The sequence below is a fragment of the Balaenoptera ricei genome, chromosome 1 (genome assembly GCF_028023285.1).
Source record: "Balaenoptera ricei isolate mBalRic1 chromosome 1, mBalRic1.hap2, whole genome shotgun sequence".
Lineage (NCBI taxonomy): Eukaryota > Metazoa > Chordata > Mammalia > Artiodactyla > Balaenopteridae > Balaenoptera > Balaenoptera ricei.
This window is the reverse complement of record NC_082639.1, coordinates 26703594-26718325: the sequence shown is the minus strand read 5'-3', so window position 1 is coordinate 26718325 and position 14732 is coordinate 26703594. Positions and strand designations below refer to the sequence as shown.

At 36.3% G+C, this 14732-nt stretch overlaps 1 protein-coding gene across 1 annotated transcript in view; it reads left to right on the top strand.

Moving 5' to 3' along the window:
* The window catches only part of CSMD2 (CUB and Sushi multiple domains 2), a 658022-nt gene that overhangs the window by 566327 nt on the left and 76963 nt on the right, over positions 1-14732 (top strand). The gene's annotated exons all lie outside the window — the stretch shown is intronic.

Genomic DNA, 14732 nt, shown 5'->3' with positions numbered 1-14732 from the left:
AATCTTTCCACATCCTCTCTGTTATTATTAACTGTCTTTTTAATTATAGCCATCCTAGTGTGTATAATGGGTATCTCGTTTTGATTTGTATCTTCCTGATGGCTAAGATGTTAAGCATTTTTTCATGCACTTATTGTTCATTTGCATGAAGAAAAGTCTATTTGGATCCTTTGCCCATCTTTAAGTTATTTATCTGTTTGATTATTGAGTTGTAGGCATTTTTTATATATATTTTAGATACAAGTCCTTTATCAGATGTGTGATTTTCAAAAAATTTTTGCATTTTATGGGTTGTCTTTTCACTTTCTTGATAGTGTTCTCAGAAGCACAAAAGTTTTTAATTTTGATGATGTCCAATTTATATATATATATTTTTGGTGCTTGTGCTTTTGGTGTCATATCTGAGAAACTATTGCCTAATCCAAGGTCAAGAAGATTTACATTTATGTTTTCCTCTAAGAGTTTATAATTTTAGCTCTTACATTTAGGACTTTATCTATTTTGAGTTAATTTTTATATGTAGTGTGAGGTAGGGGTCCAACTTCATTATTTTGTATATGGATATCCAATGGTCCTGGCATCACTTACTGGAAAGACTATTCTTTCCCCATTGAATTGTTTTGGTACCCTGTTGAAATCTATTGACTATAAATTTGGGATTTTATTTCTTGATCCTCAATTCTATTTTCTTGATCTATAAGCCTATCCTTAGCCAGTACCACACTATCTTGATTACTGTAGCTTGGTCATATGTTTTGAAATCAGGAAGTGTGAGTCCTCCAGCTTTGTTCTTCTTTTTCAGGATTATTTTGGAATGCTGGATCTGCTGAATTTCCATACGAATTTTAGGATCAACTTATCAATATCTACAAAGAAACCAGCTGGGATTTTTGTAGAGATTGAGTTGAATCCATAGACCAGTCTGGGTCTCACTGCCAACTTAACAATATTAGGTCTTCCAATCCATGAATATAGGATGTTTTTCCATTCATAACCTCTTCAGTGTACAACTTTCTTTTACATTTTGGCTTTTTCTTCTCTTTTCTGCCTCAGCTAATGCCTTGTCCAATGATGTCCTAGTCTTCTATGACAAAGATCAGACATTTTTCTATCAGCTCAGAAGCTTGCTATAGCAACATAGAAAATTTGGTGAAATTCAAACCTAAAAACATCACAGTGCAATTATAGAACATCAAGGATAAAGATAAAATGTTAAAACCATCATGGAGAAAAGATAAATCAGACTCATAGCATTATTGCATCAACAATAATACCTACCAAAAGATAAAATGCAGCAGGAAAAATAATTGTAAACTGAACTTCTAAACCCAGCCAAATTATCAATTAAGAGTGAGAATGAATTAATGAAATCTTCAGACACACAAGGACTAAGTAAAGTTACTACCTTACTAAAAGCATAATTAAAGGATACACTTCAGTGCATTAGTCAGGATAGGATAGGCATATGCTGCAATAACAAGCAATCCCCACATCTCAGTGGCTTAACACAATAAAAGTTTATATCTTCTTCAGGCAAAATTTTCTGTAGTCCAGGTAACTCTGTAGAGCTGATAACTTAGTGATCCAGGCTGCTTCAATCTTGTGGTGCCATTTGAAAACTAGGTCCCCTCCTCCATCCTCCATTGCAGCAGAGGAAGAAAGAGAATGGACATTCACATAAGGGCTTTTCACTTCCTCAGCCTCAAAGTGACACACATTATTCTACTCACATCTAACTGGCCAGAAATAGGCACATGGATGGAAAGTGAAGTTTTTTATATGCTCAGGAAATAAAAGAAAGTCTGATACTGGTAAACACCAGAAATATCTACCACATTCAGCAAGAAAAAGATGAATACAGGTAGAATGATTCAGATGCAAAAATTAACAGTAAGCTAAGAAATCAGTAAAATATGGTAGTAAATCTAAAATATATTGACTGTAGAAAATAAAAAATCTGGAGAAATAAATGACATTGATTAACCATGACATGTCATGAAATAAATGACATTGATTAAATGATGTTGATTAACCATGTACATTATTAAAATTATATACATTTAAATACAATGTTTAAATTTATGCATAGTTTCCTTAAATTATGTATGTCCATAGTATGTGTAAGTTCTAAATTCATAACCAAAAATAAAGAGAATAAAGTAAATTTGATTAATCAAATAGGAAACATTAAAGGAGAAAAAAATTTTTTAAATCATGGTAAACAGAAAATACAAAATGAGGTAGCAAAACTAAGTGCAAGGGCTTCCCTGGTGGCACAATGGTTAAGAATCTGCCTGCCAATGCCAGGGACACACGTTCGAGCCCTAGGTCCAGGAAGATCCCACATGCTGCAGAGCAACTAAGCCCGTGCACCACAACTACTGAGCCTGCGCTCTAGAGCCTACGAGCCACAACTACTGAAGTCCGCGTGCCTAGAGCCCGTGCTCTGCAACAAGAGAAGCCACCGCAATGAGAAGCCCGCTCACCGCAACAAAGAGTAGCCCCCGCTCGCCACAACTAGAGAAAGCCCGTGCACAGCAACGATGACAACGTTTGATAAATTTATTTATTTAAAAAAAAAAAACTATGTGCGAATATATGTGCAACTGTGATAAATATAATTGAATCAAACGCTAATTAAAGGTCAGAGATTTTCAGATTGGTTAAATTTTAAAAGTCTAGTTATAAGCTTTCCATGAACTTAGAATTGAATATATTCATTTGCCTCTCTAAGGTCATAGCTAGAAAGGTGTCACTCATCCCTGGTATGAAGCAAAATGTTAAAAAAAAATAGATAGCAAGTACTAACCTCTAAAATCTGGTGTAGCAAAGCTAATAACAGACAAAATAGAATTTAAGGCAGAAAGCATTAAAAGAAATAAAGAGGGATATTTCATGCTGGTAAACATAATCTACCAAGAATATATAACAGTCATAAACTTCTGTGCACCTAACAATAGTATTGAAATGTATAAAGGGAAAATTCATAGAATTACAGGGAGAAAGGGACAAATTCACAATTACAGTGGTAGACTTCAACACATCTCTTTCAATGAGAGACCAAGAATAAGTAGTTAACATAAAATATTTGCAAAATATAGTTATATTAATGAACTTTTGTTGCAAAAAACCATGCCAAAATTTATAGGCTTTAAACAGTAATTATTTAGTTTCTACAAAAGTTGTACTTTAAATATAAATACCAGATAGATTGCAAGGGAAAGAGGAGAAAAAGATATGCCATACAAATGGTAAACTTAAGAAACATAAAGAAATTTCAAACAATACTGCAATCAAGGAGTATTACCAAAAATAGAGATATTTTGAAATGACAAATAGGTTAACTGCATTAAAAAAGATATGCAGGTGTAGCAGCTTCTGCCGTCGCTGCGCAGCGTCAGCTCTACTCTGCTTAGTCTTCCTTCTCCAGGCTTCTATCGCTTGCTATGATGAAATTCACCTGAGACCACATAGCCAGAGAAGGCCAAACTGAGTTTTGAATCTAGGCAATCTTGACCCCAGAGCCTTCCGGCCTAAAGCTGTGTGGATGAAAGGCTCTTGGTGCTCCAGCCAGGCATCAGGGCTGTGCCTCTGAGGTGGGAGAGCCAACTTCAGGACACTGGTCCACAAGAGACCTACCAGCTCCACGTAATACCAAACGGCAAAAATCTCTCAGAGATCTCCATCTCAACATCAAGACCCAGCTTCACTCAACGACCAGCAAGCTACAGTGCTGGACACCCTATGCCAAACAACTAGCAAGACAGGAACACAGCCCCATCCATTAGCAGGGAGGCTGCCTAAAATCATAAGGCCACAGACACCCCAAAACACACCACCAGACGTGGACATGCCCACCAGAAAGACAAGATTCAACCTCATCCACCAGAACACAGGCAATAGTCCCCTCCACCAGGAAGCCTACACAACCCACTGAACCAACCTTACCCACTGGGGACAGATACCAAAAACAACGGGAACTACGAACCTGCAGCCTGTGAAAAGGAGACCCCAAACACAGTAAGATAAGCAAAATGAGACGACAGAAAAACACACAGCAGATGAAGGAGCAGGGTCAAAACACACCAGACCTAACAAATGAAGAGGAAATAGGTAGTCTACCTGAAAAAGAATTCAGAATAATGATAGTAAGGATGATCCAAAATCTTGGAAATAGAATAGACAAAATGCAAGAAACATTTAACAAAGACGTAGAAGAACTAAAGAGGAACCAAGCAATGATGAAAAACACAATAAATGAAATTAAAAATACTCTAGATGGGATCAATAGCAGAATAACTGAGGCAGAAGAAAGGATAAGTGACCTGGAAGATAAAATGGTGGAAATAACTACTGCAGAGCAGGATAAAGAAAAAAGAATGAAAAGAACTGAGGACAGTCTCAGAGACCTCTGGGACAACATTAAACGCACCAACATTCGAATTATAGGGGTCCCAGAAGAAGAAGAGAAAAAGAAAGGGACTGAGAAAATATTTGAAGAGATTATAGTTGAAAACTTCCCTAATATGGGAAAGGAAATAGTTAATCAAGTCCAGGAAGCACAGAGAGTCCCATACAGGATAAACCCAAGGAGAAACACGCCAAGACACATATTAATCAAACTGTCAAAAATTAAATATAAAGAAAACATATTAAAAGCAGCAAGGGAAAAACAACAAATAACACACAAGGGAATCCCCATAAGGTTAACATCTGATCTTTCAGCAGAAACTCTGCAAGCCAGAAGGGAGTGGCAGGATATACTTAAAGTGATGAAGGAGAAAAACCTACAACCAAGATTACTCTACCCAGCAAGGATCTCATTCAGATGTGATGGAGAAATTAAAACCTTTACAGACAAGCAAAAGCTGAGAGAGTTCAGCACCACCAAACCAGCTTTACAACAAATGCTAAAGGAACTTCTCTAGGCAAGAAACACAAGAGAAGGAAAACACCTACAATAACAAACCCAAAACATTTAAGAAAATGGGAATAGGAACATACATATCGATAATTACCTTGAATGTAAATGGATTAAATGCTCCCACCAAAAGACACAGACTGGCTGAATGGATACAAAAACAAGACCCATATATATGCTGTCTACAAGAGACCCACTTCAGACCTAGAGACACATACAGACTGAAAGTGAGGGGATGGAAAAAGATATTCCATGCAAATGGAAATCAAAAGAAAGGTGGAGTAGCAATTCTCATATCAGACAAAATAGACTTTAAAATAAAGAATATTATAAGAGACAAAGAAGGACACTATATAATGATCAAGGGACTGATCCAAGAGGAAGGTATAACAATTGTAAATATTTATGCACCCAACATAGGAGCACCTCAAAAAAGATATGCAGGTGTATATGCAGATGATAAAAGAGATTCAAAACACATGAAGGAAAAATCAACAGAACTGAATGTAAAAAGTAAAGACAAACTGCAGAATAAGAGAAGATATTCAGAGTATGTGTATTTTTAAAAAGGCCCTGTACCTAGACTATGTAAAGAACTTTTACAACTCAGTAATAAAATAATCCAATGAAAATATGTACAAGAGACTTGAACAGACACTTTGTAAAATAAGGTATGAATGGCCAATAAGTATATGAAAACATGCTCAACATAATTCGTCATAAGGAAAATGCACATTAAACCATAAAGAAGTATTACTATGCACCCCCTAGAATAGCTTAAATTTAAGACTAACAATACAAAGTGTTAAAAAGGATGTGGAACAATTAGAATTTTCATATATTGCTGGTTGGGATGTAAAATCATACAATCACTCTGGAAAACCAATTGGAAGTTTCCTTTAAAGATAAATTCACCTACACTATCACCTGGCAATTCTACTCCTAGTTATTTATCAAAGAGAAATGAAAACCCATATCCATAAAAAGACTTTTATATGAATTTCATAATAATCCAAAACTGGAAACAACCCAAATGTTCATCAGTAGGAGAACAAATAAGCAAATTGTCCTATGATTGCTACAGAACAATAAAAACAAAGGAAATAGTGATACATAAAACAGCATGAGTCGACTGTTACAAAAATTATGTTTAGCAAAAGAAACCAGCCACAAAAATAATGCATATATGATTCCAACTGCATGAAGCTCTGGTACGCAAAACTAATGCTTATAGAAATAGCATCATTGATTTCCTGGAGCATTGGGGCAGGTCATACTGATTGCAAAGGGGCATAAGAGAACTTTCTGGGGCAACGGAAATAATCTATATCCTGACTGTGGTAGTGGTCACACAGATATATACATTAGCCAAAACTCATTAAATTGTGTACCTAAAATCTGTGCCTTTTATTGTACATAAATTATATCTCTAAGTTTTTGAATTTTAAAAAGAAATTCATGAGTTATAAGCAGAAAAACAGGCTTACTGGTAAAGTAAAAAGAAGTACCTGAAATAAAGAGTAGCAAAATAATCAAACCATTAGGTAAGTTAAACAAAGGGAAAAAGCAGGAGTTTACAAAAATAAAAAAGGAAGAGTGGAATATAACCATTGAACCAAGGAAATTTTTTAATTATGAGACTATTTTGTACATATCTATGCCAAAAAATTAGTGATATGAATGAATTTCTAGGAAGCTATAATTTAATAAAATTGACCCCAGTAGAGAGAGAAAGTTTATACTTTCAATATTCTCTTTAAAAAGGTGGGGAGAATGTTTTCAGAGGAAGCCCCACCAAAAACATCAAGGCTAGATGGTTTCACGGAAGAATACTACTGTATCTTCAAAGGCCAGATATCTCAAGCATAGGAAAAACAAAAAACAAAAAAACTTGTAAACACGAATGCCTAAATCTGATAACGTTGCAAACAAAAAGGCAAACCTATGGACCCATCTCATTTGAGAGAGCATGCCTGTTTCCCCCTGATGGAGGCAGATTCAACTAGAAGGTAAAAAGCTTGAAAGAGACCTGCTACTGGAAGGAGCAGACCATAAAGCCTGGTGAACTTAATTATCACCACACCTCAGTGACCTGTGCTGGTTATCAGGTTAGTGAAATCTGGAACATTTCAAAAGCCAGGCTGGTTTCCTCCTTAGAAGCCATTCTTATATAATTCCAATGTTGCTTCTCCATTTCTTCTAAGTCCCACATTGACCATCTTCCTTAGGGTGATATGTTTATCTTTAGATATCTTTTTTCTTAATCAAATTATAATTGACTTACAATATTACATTAATTTCAGGTACACAGCATAGTGGTTTGATCTTTTTATAGATTTTGCACCATACAGTTATTATAATATTATTGACTATATTCCCCATGCTGTATATCACATCCCTGGGCCTTCTCTATTTTCTAACTGGCAATTTGTACCTCTTAATCACCTTCAGCTGTTTTCCCAACTCCCCATCCCTCTGTTCTCTGGCAACCACCACTTTGTTCTCTGTATTTGTAAGTCTGTTTCTGTTTTGTTATATTTGTTAGTTTGTTTTGCTTTTCAGATTTCATATGTAAGTGAAATCATACAGTATTTGTCTTTAACTGTCTGATTTACTTCACTTAGCATAATACCCTCCAGGTCCATCCATGTTGTTGCAATTGGCAAGATTTCATTCTTTTTTATGGCTGAGTAATATTCCATTGTGTGTATATACCACATCTTCTTTATCCATTCACCTATCGATGGACACGTAGGTTGCTTCTATATCTTGGTTATTGTAAATAATGCTGCAATGAACATTGGGATGCATATGTCTTTTCGAATTAGTGTTTTCATTTTCTTCAGATAAATACCCAGGAGTGGAATTGCTGAATCATATGGTAGTTCTATTTTTAATTTTTTGAGGGAGCTCCATGCTGTTTTCCATAGTGGCTGCACCAATTTACGTTCTCACCAACAGTGCACAAGGGTTCCCTTTTCTTCACATCCTCACCAACACTTGTTATTTCTTGTCTTTTTGATGATTGCCATCCTGACAGGTGTGAGGTGATATCTCACTGTGGTTTTGATTTTCATTTCTCTAATAATTAGTGATGTTGAACATCTTTTCATGTGCTTATTGGCCATCTGTATGTCTTCTTTGGAAAAATGTCTGTTCAGGTCCTCTGCCCATTTTTAATCAGATTGTTTGTTTTTTCTGATATTAGGTTGTATGAGTTCTTTATATATTTTGGATATTAACCCCTTATCAGGTATATCACTTGTAAATATCTTCACCCATTCAGTAGGTTGCCCTTTCATTTTTAACATCTTTATTGGATTATAATTGCTTTACAATGTTGTGTTAGTTTCTGCTGTACAACAAACTGAATCAGCTATATGTATACATGTATCCCCATATCCCATCCCTCTTGCATCTCCCTCCCACCCTCCCTATCCCACCCCTCTAGGTGGTCACAAAGTACCAAGCTGATCTCCCTGTGCGATGCAGCTGCTTCCCACTAGTTATCTATTTTACATTTGGTAGTGTATATATGTCAATGCTACTCTCTCAGTTCATCCCAGCTTACCATTCCCCTTCCACTTGTCCACAAGTCCATTCTCTATGTCTGCGTCTTTATTCCTGTCCTACTGCTAGGTTTGTCAGAACCATTTTTTTTTTTTTTTTAGATTCCATATATATGTGTTAGCATACAGTATTTGTTTCCTCTTTCTGACTTACTTCACTCTGTATGACAGACTCTAGGTCCATCCACCTCACTACAAATAACTCAATTTCATTTCTTTTTATGGCTGAGTAATATTCCATTGTATATATGTGCCACATCTTCTTTATCCATTCATCTGTCGATGGACACTTAGGTTGCTTCCATGTTCTGGCTATTTTAAAGAGTGCTGCAATGAACATTGGGGTACATGACTCTTTCTGAATTATGGTTTTCTCTGGCTATATGCCCAATAGTGGGATTGCTGGGTCATATGGTACTTCTATTTTTAGTTTTTTAAGGAACCTCCATACTGTTCTCCATAGTGGCTGTATCAATTTACATTTCCACCAACAGTGCAAGAGGGTTCCCGTTTCTCCACACCCTCTCCAGCATTTATTGTTTGTAGATTTTTTGATGATGGCCTTTCTGACCAGTGTGAGGTGATACCTCACTGTAGTTTTGATTTGCATTTCTCTGATGATTAGTGATGTTGAGCATCCTTTCATGTGTTTGTTTGCAATCTGTATATCATCTTTGGAGAAATATCTGATTAGGGTTTCTGCCCATTTTTTGGACTGGGTTGTTTGTTTTTCTGATATTGTGCTGCATGAGCTGCTTGTATATTTTGGAGATTAATCCTTTGTCAGTTGCTTCGTTTGCAAATATTTTCTCCCATTCTGAGGACTGTCTTTTCGTCTTGTTGATGGGTTCCTTTGCTGTGCAAAAGCTTTTAAGTTTCATTAGGTCCCATTTTTTTATTTTTGTTTTTATTTCCATTTCTCTGGGAGGTAGGGCAAAAAGGATCTTGCTGTGATTTATGTCACATAGAGTGTTCTGCCTAGGTTTTCCTCTAAGAGTTTGATAGTATCTGGCCTTACATTTAGGTCTTTAATCCATTTTGAGTTTATTTTTGTGTATGGTGATAGGGAGTGTTCTAATTTCATTCTTTTACATGTAGCTGTCCAGTTTTCCCAGCACCACTTATTGAAGAGGCTATCTTTTCTCCATTGTATATTCTTGCCTCCTTTATCAAACATAAGGTGACCATATGTGCATGGGTTTAACTCTGGGCTCTCTATCCTGTTCCATTGATCTATATTTCTGTTTTTGTGCCAGTACCATACTGTCTTGATTACTGTAGCTTTGTAGTATAGTCTGAAGTCAGGAAGCCTGATTGCTCCAGCTCTGTTTTTCTTTCTCAAGATTGCTTTGGCTATTTGGGGTCTTTTGTGTTTCTGTACAAATTGTGAAATTTTTTGTTCTAGTTCTGTGAAAAATGCCATTGGTAGTTTGACAGGGATTGCATTGAATCTGTAGATTGCTTTGGGTAGTACAGTCATTTTCACAATGTTGATTTTTCCAATCCAAGAACATGATATATCTCTCCATCTGTTTGTTTCATCTTTAATTTCTTTTGTCAGTGTCTTATAGTTTTCTGCATACAGGTCTTTTGTCTCCTTAGGTAGGTTTATTCCTAAGTATTTTATTCTTTTTGTTGCAGTGGTAAATGAGAGTGTTTCTTTAATTTCTCTTTCATATTTTTCATCATTAGTGTATAGGAATGCAAGAGATTTCTGTGCATTAATTTTGTATCCTGCTACTTTACCAAATTCATTGATTAGCTCTAGTAGTTTTCTTGTAGCATCTTTAGTATTCTCTATGTATAGTATCATGTCATCTGCAAACACTGACAGTTTTATGTCTTCTTTTCTGATTTGGATTCCTTTTATTTCTTTTTCCTTGCTGACTGCTGTGGCCAAAAAACTTCCAAAACTATATTGAATAATAGCGGTGACAGTGGGCAACATTCTCTTGTTCCTGATCTTAGAAAAAATGGTTTCAGTTTTTCACCATTGAGAACAATTTGGCTGTGGGTTTGTCATATATGGCCTTTATTATATTGAGGTAGGTTCTCTCTATGCCCACTTTCCGGAGAATTTTTATCATAAATGGGTGTTGAATTTTGTCAAAAGCTTTTTCTGCATCTGTTGAGATGATCATATGGTTTTTAACCTTCAATTTGTTAATATGGTGTATCACATTGATTGATTTGTGTATATTGAAGAATGCTTGCATTCCTAGGGTAAACCCCACTTGATCATGGTGTATGATCCTTTTAATGTGCTGTTGGATTCTGTTTGCTAGTATTTTGTTGAGGATTTTTGCATCTATGTTCATCAGTGATATTGGCCTCTAGTTTTCTTTCTTTGTGACATCTTTGTCTGGTTTTGGTATCAGGGTGATGGTGGCCTCGTAGAATGAGTTTGGGAGTGTTCCTTCCTCTGCTATATTTTGGAAGAGTTTGAGAAGAATAAGTGTTAGCTCTTCTCTAAATGTTTGATAGAATTCGCCTGTGAAGCCATCTGGTCCTGGGCTTTTGTTTGTTGGAAGATTTTTAATCACAGTCTCAATTTCAGTGCTTGTGACTGGTCTGTTTATATTTTCTATTTCTTCCTGGTTCAGTCTCGGATGGTTGTGCTTTTCTAAGACTTTGTCCATTTCTTCCAGGTTGTCCATTTTATTGGCATATAGTTTCTTATAGTAATCTCTCATGATCCTTTGTATTTCTGCAGTGTCAGTTTTACTTCTCCTTTTGCATTTCTAATTCTGTTGATTTGAGTCTTCTCCCTTTTTTTCTTGATGAGTCTGGCTAATGGTCTATCAATTTTGTTTATCTTCTCAAAGAACCAGCTTTTAGTTTTATTGATCTTTGCTATCATTTCCTTCATTTCTTTTTCATTTATTTCTGATCTGATGTTTATGATTTCTTTCCTTCTGCTATCTTTGGGGGATTTTTGTTCTTCTTTCTCTAATTGCTTTAGGTGTAAGGTTAGGTTGTTTATTTGAGATGTTTCTTCTTTCTTGAGGTAGGATTGTATGGCTAAAAACTTCCCTCTTAGAACTGCTTCTGCTGCATCCCATAAGTTTTGGATCGTCATGTTTTCATTGTCATTTGTTTCTAGGTATTTTTTGATTTCCTCTTTGATTTATTCAGTGATCTCTTGGTTATTTAGTAGCATATTGTTTAGTCTCCCTGTGTTTGTATTTTTTACAGTTTTTTCTTGTAATTGATATCTAATCTCATAGATTTGTTGTTGGAAAAGATACTTGATACAATTTCAATTTTCTTAAATTTGCCAAGGCTTGATTTGTGACTCAAGATATGATCTATCCTGGAGAATATTCCGTAAGCACTTGAGAAGAAAGTGTATTCTGCTGTTTTTGGATGGAATGTCCTATAAATATCAATTAAGTCCATCTTGTTTAACGGGTAATTTAAAGCTCGTGTTTCCTTATTTATTTTCATTTTGGATGATCTGTCCATTGGTGAAAGTGGGGCGTTAAAGTCCCCTACTATTATTGTGTTACTGTTGATTTCCCCTTCTATGGCTGTTAACATTTGCCTTATGTATTGAGGTGCTCCTACGTTGGGTGCATAAATATTTACAATGGTTATATCTTCTTCTTGGATTGATCCCTTGATCATTATGTTGTGTCCTTTGTCTCTTGTAATAGTCTTTATTTTAAAGTCTATTTTGTCTGATATGAGAATTACTACTCCAACTTTCTTTTGATTTCCGTATGCGGAATACCTTTTTCCATCCCCTCACTTTCAGTCTGTATGTGTCCCTAGGTCTGAAGTGGGTTTCTTGTAGACAACATATATATGGGTCTTGTTTTTGTATCCATTCAGCCAGTCTGTGTCTTTTGGTTGGATCACTTAATACATTTACATTTAAGGTAATTATCAATATGTATGTTCCTATTACCATTTTCATAATTGTTTTGGGTTTGTTTTTGTAGGTCTTTTTCTTCTCTTGTGTTTCCTGCCTAGAGAAATTCCTTTAGCATTTGTTGTAAAGCTGGTTTTGTGGTGCTGAATTCTCTTAACTGTTGCTTGTCTGTAAGGGTTTTAATTTCTCCATCGAATCTGAATGAGATCCTTGCTGGGTGGAGTAATCTTGGTTGTAGGTTTTTCCCTTCCATCACTTTAAATACGTCCTGCCACTCCCTTCTGGCTTGCAGAGTTTCTGCTGAAAGATCGGCTGTTAACCTTATGGGGATTCCCTTGTGTGTTATTTGTTGCTTTTCCCTTGCTGCTTTTAATATTTTTTCCTTGTATTTAATTTTTGATAGTTTGATTAATATGTGTCTTAGCATGTTTCTCCTTGGATTTATCCTGTATGGGACTCTCTGCACTTCCTGGACTTGATTGACTATTTCCTTTCCCATATTAGGGAAGTTTTCAACTATAATCTCTTCAAATATTTTCTGAGACCCTTTCTTTTTCTCTTCTTCTTCTGCAACACCTATAATTTGAATGTTGGTGCATTTAATGTTGTGCCAGAGGTCTCTGAGACTGTCCTCAATTCTTTTCATTCTTTTTTCTTTATTCTGCTCTGTGGCAGTTATTTCCACTATTTTATCTTCCAGGTCACTTATACGTTCTTCTGCCTCAGTTATTCTGCTATTGATCCCATCTAGAGAATTTTTAAGTTCATTTATTGTGTTGTTCATCATTGTTTGTTTGCTCTTTAGTTCTTCTAGGTCCTTGTTAAACGTTTCTTGTATTTTCTCCATTCTATTTCCAAGATTTTGGATCATGTTTACTATCATTACTCTGAATTCTTTCTCAGGCAGAATGTCCATTTCCTCTTCATTTGTTTTGTCTGGTGGGTTTTTACCTTGCTCCTTCATCTGCTGCATATTTCTCTGTCCTCTCATTTTGTTTAACTTACTGTGTTTGGGGTCTCCTTTTTGCAGGCTGCAGGTTCGTAGTTCCTGTTGTTTTTGGTGTCTGCCCCCAGTGGGTGAGTTTGGTTCAGTGGTTTGTGTAGGCTTCCTGGTGGAGGGGACTGCTGCCTGTCTTCTGGTGGGTGGGGTTGGATCTTTTCTTTCTCATGGACAGGGCCGCGTCTGGTGGTGTGTTTTGGCATGTCTGTGAACTTAGTATGACTTTAGGCAGCCTGTGTGCTAATGGGTGGGTTTGTGTTCCTGTCTTGTTAGTCGTTTGGCATGGGGCATCCAACACTGGAGCTTGCTGGCTGTTGGGGTGATCTGGGTCTTAGCATTGAGATGGAGATCTCTGGGAGAGCTCTCGCTGATTGATATTACATGGGGCCACGAGGTCTCTGGTGGTCCAATGTCCTGAACTCGGCTCTCCCACCTCAGAGGATCAGGCCTGACACTCGGCCAGAGCACCAAGACCCTGTCAGCCACACAGCTCTGGGAATTCAGGCAAAGTCACCAGGAATCATCTCCAAATGTTAAAGACTTTCAGCTTACTAACCAAGAGGAAATGCCTGCCCTTTCATTTTTGTTGATGGTTTCCTTTGCTGTGCCAAAACTTCTTAGTTTGATGTGGTCCCATTTGCTTATTTTTGCTTTTGTTGCCCTTGCCTGAGGAGACAGATCCAAAAAAATATTGCTAAGACTGATTTCAAAGAGTATACTACCTATGTTTTCTTCTAGGAATTTTATGGTTTCAGGTCTTAGATTTAAGTCTTTAATCCAGTTTGAGTTTATTTTTGTATATGATGTGAGAAAGTGGTCTAGTTTTATTCTTTTACATGTAGCTGTCCAGTTTTCCCAACACCACTTCTTGAAGAGACTGTCTTTTCCCCATTGTATATTCTTGCCTCTTTTATGATAGATTAATTGCCCATATATGTGTGGACTTATTTCTCTCTATTCTGTTCCATTGATCTATGTGTCACTTTTTGTGCCAGTACTATACTGTTTTGATTACTGTAGCTTTGTAGTACAGTTTGAAGTCAGGAAGCATGATAACTCCAGCTTTGTTGTTCTTTCTCAAGATTGCTTTGGCTATTCAGGGTCTTTTGTGCTTCCATACAAATTTTGAAGTTATTTGTTCTAGTTCTGTGAAAAATGCCATGGGTATTTTGATAAGGATTGCATTGAATCTGTAGATTGCTTTAGGTAGTATGGACATTTTAATAATAGTAATTCTTCCAACCCATGAACACAGAATATCTTTCCATTTATTTGTTTCATCTTCAATTTCTTTCTAGATATCTTAGTACTACTAATCAGGTCACAGCCATGCTCTGCTGTTTCCTTCTGTTCCTGGTGTAATTATCA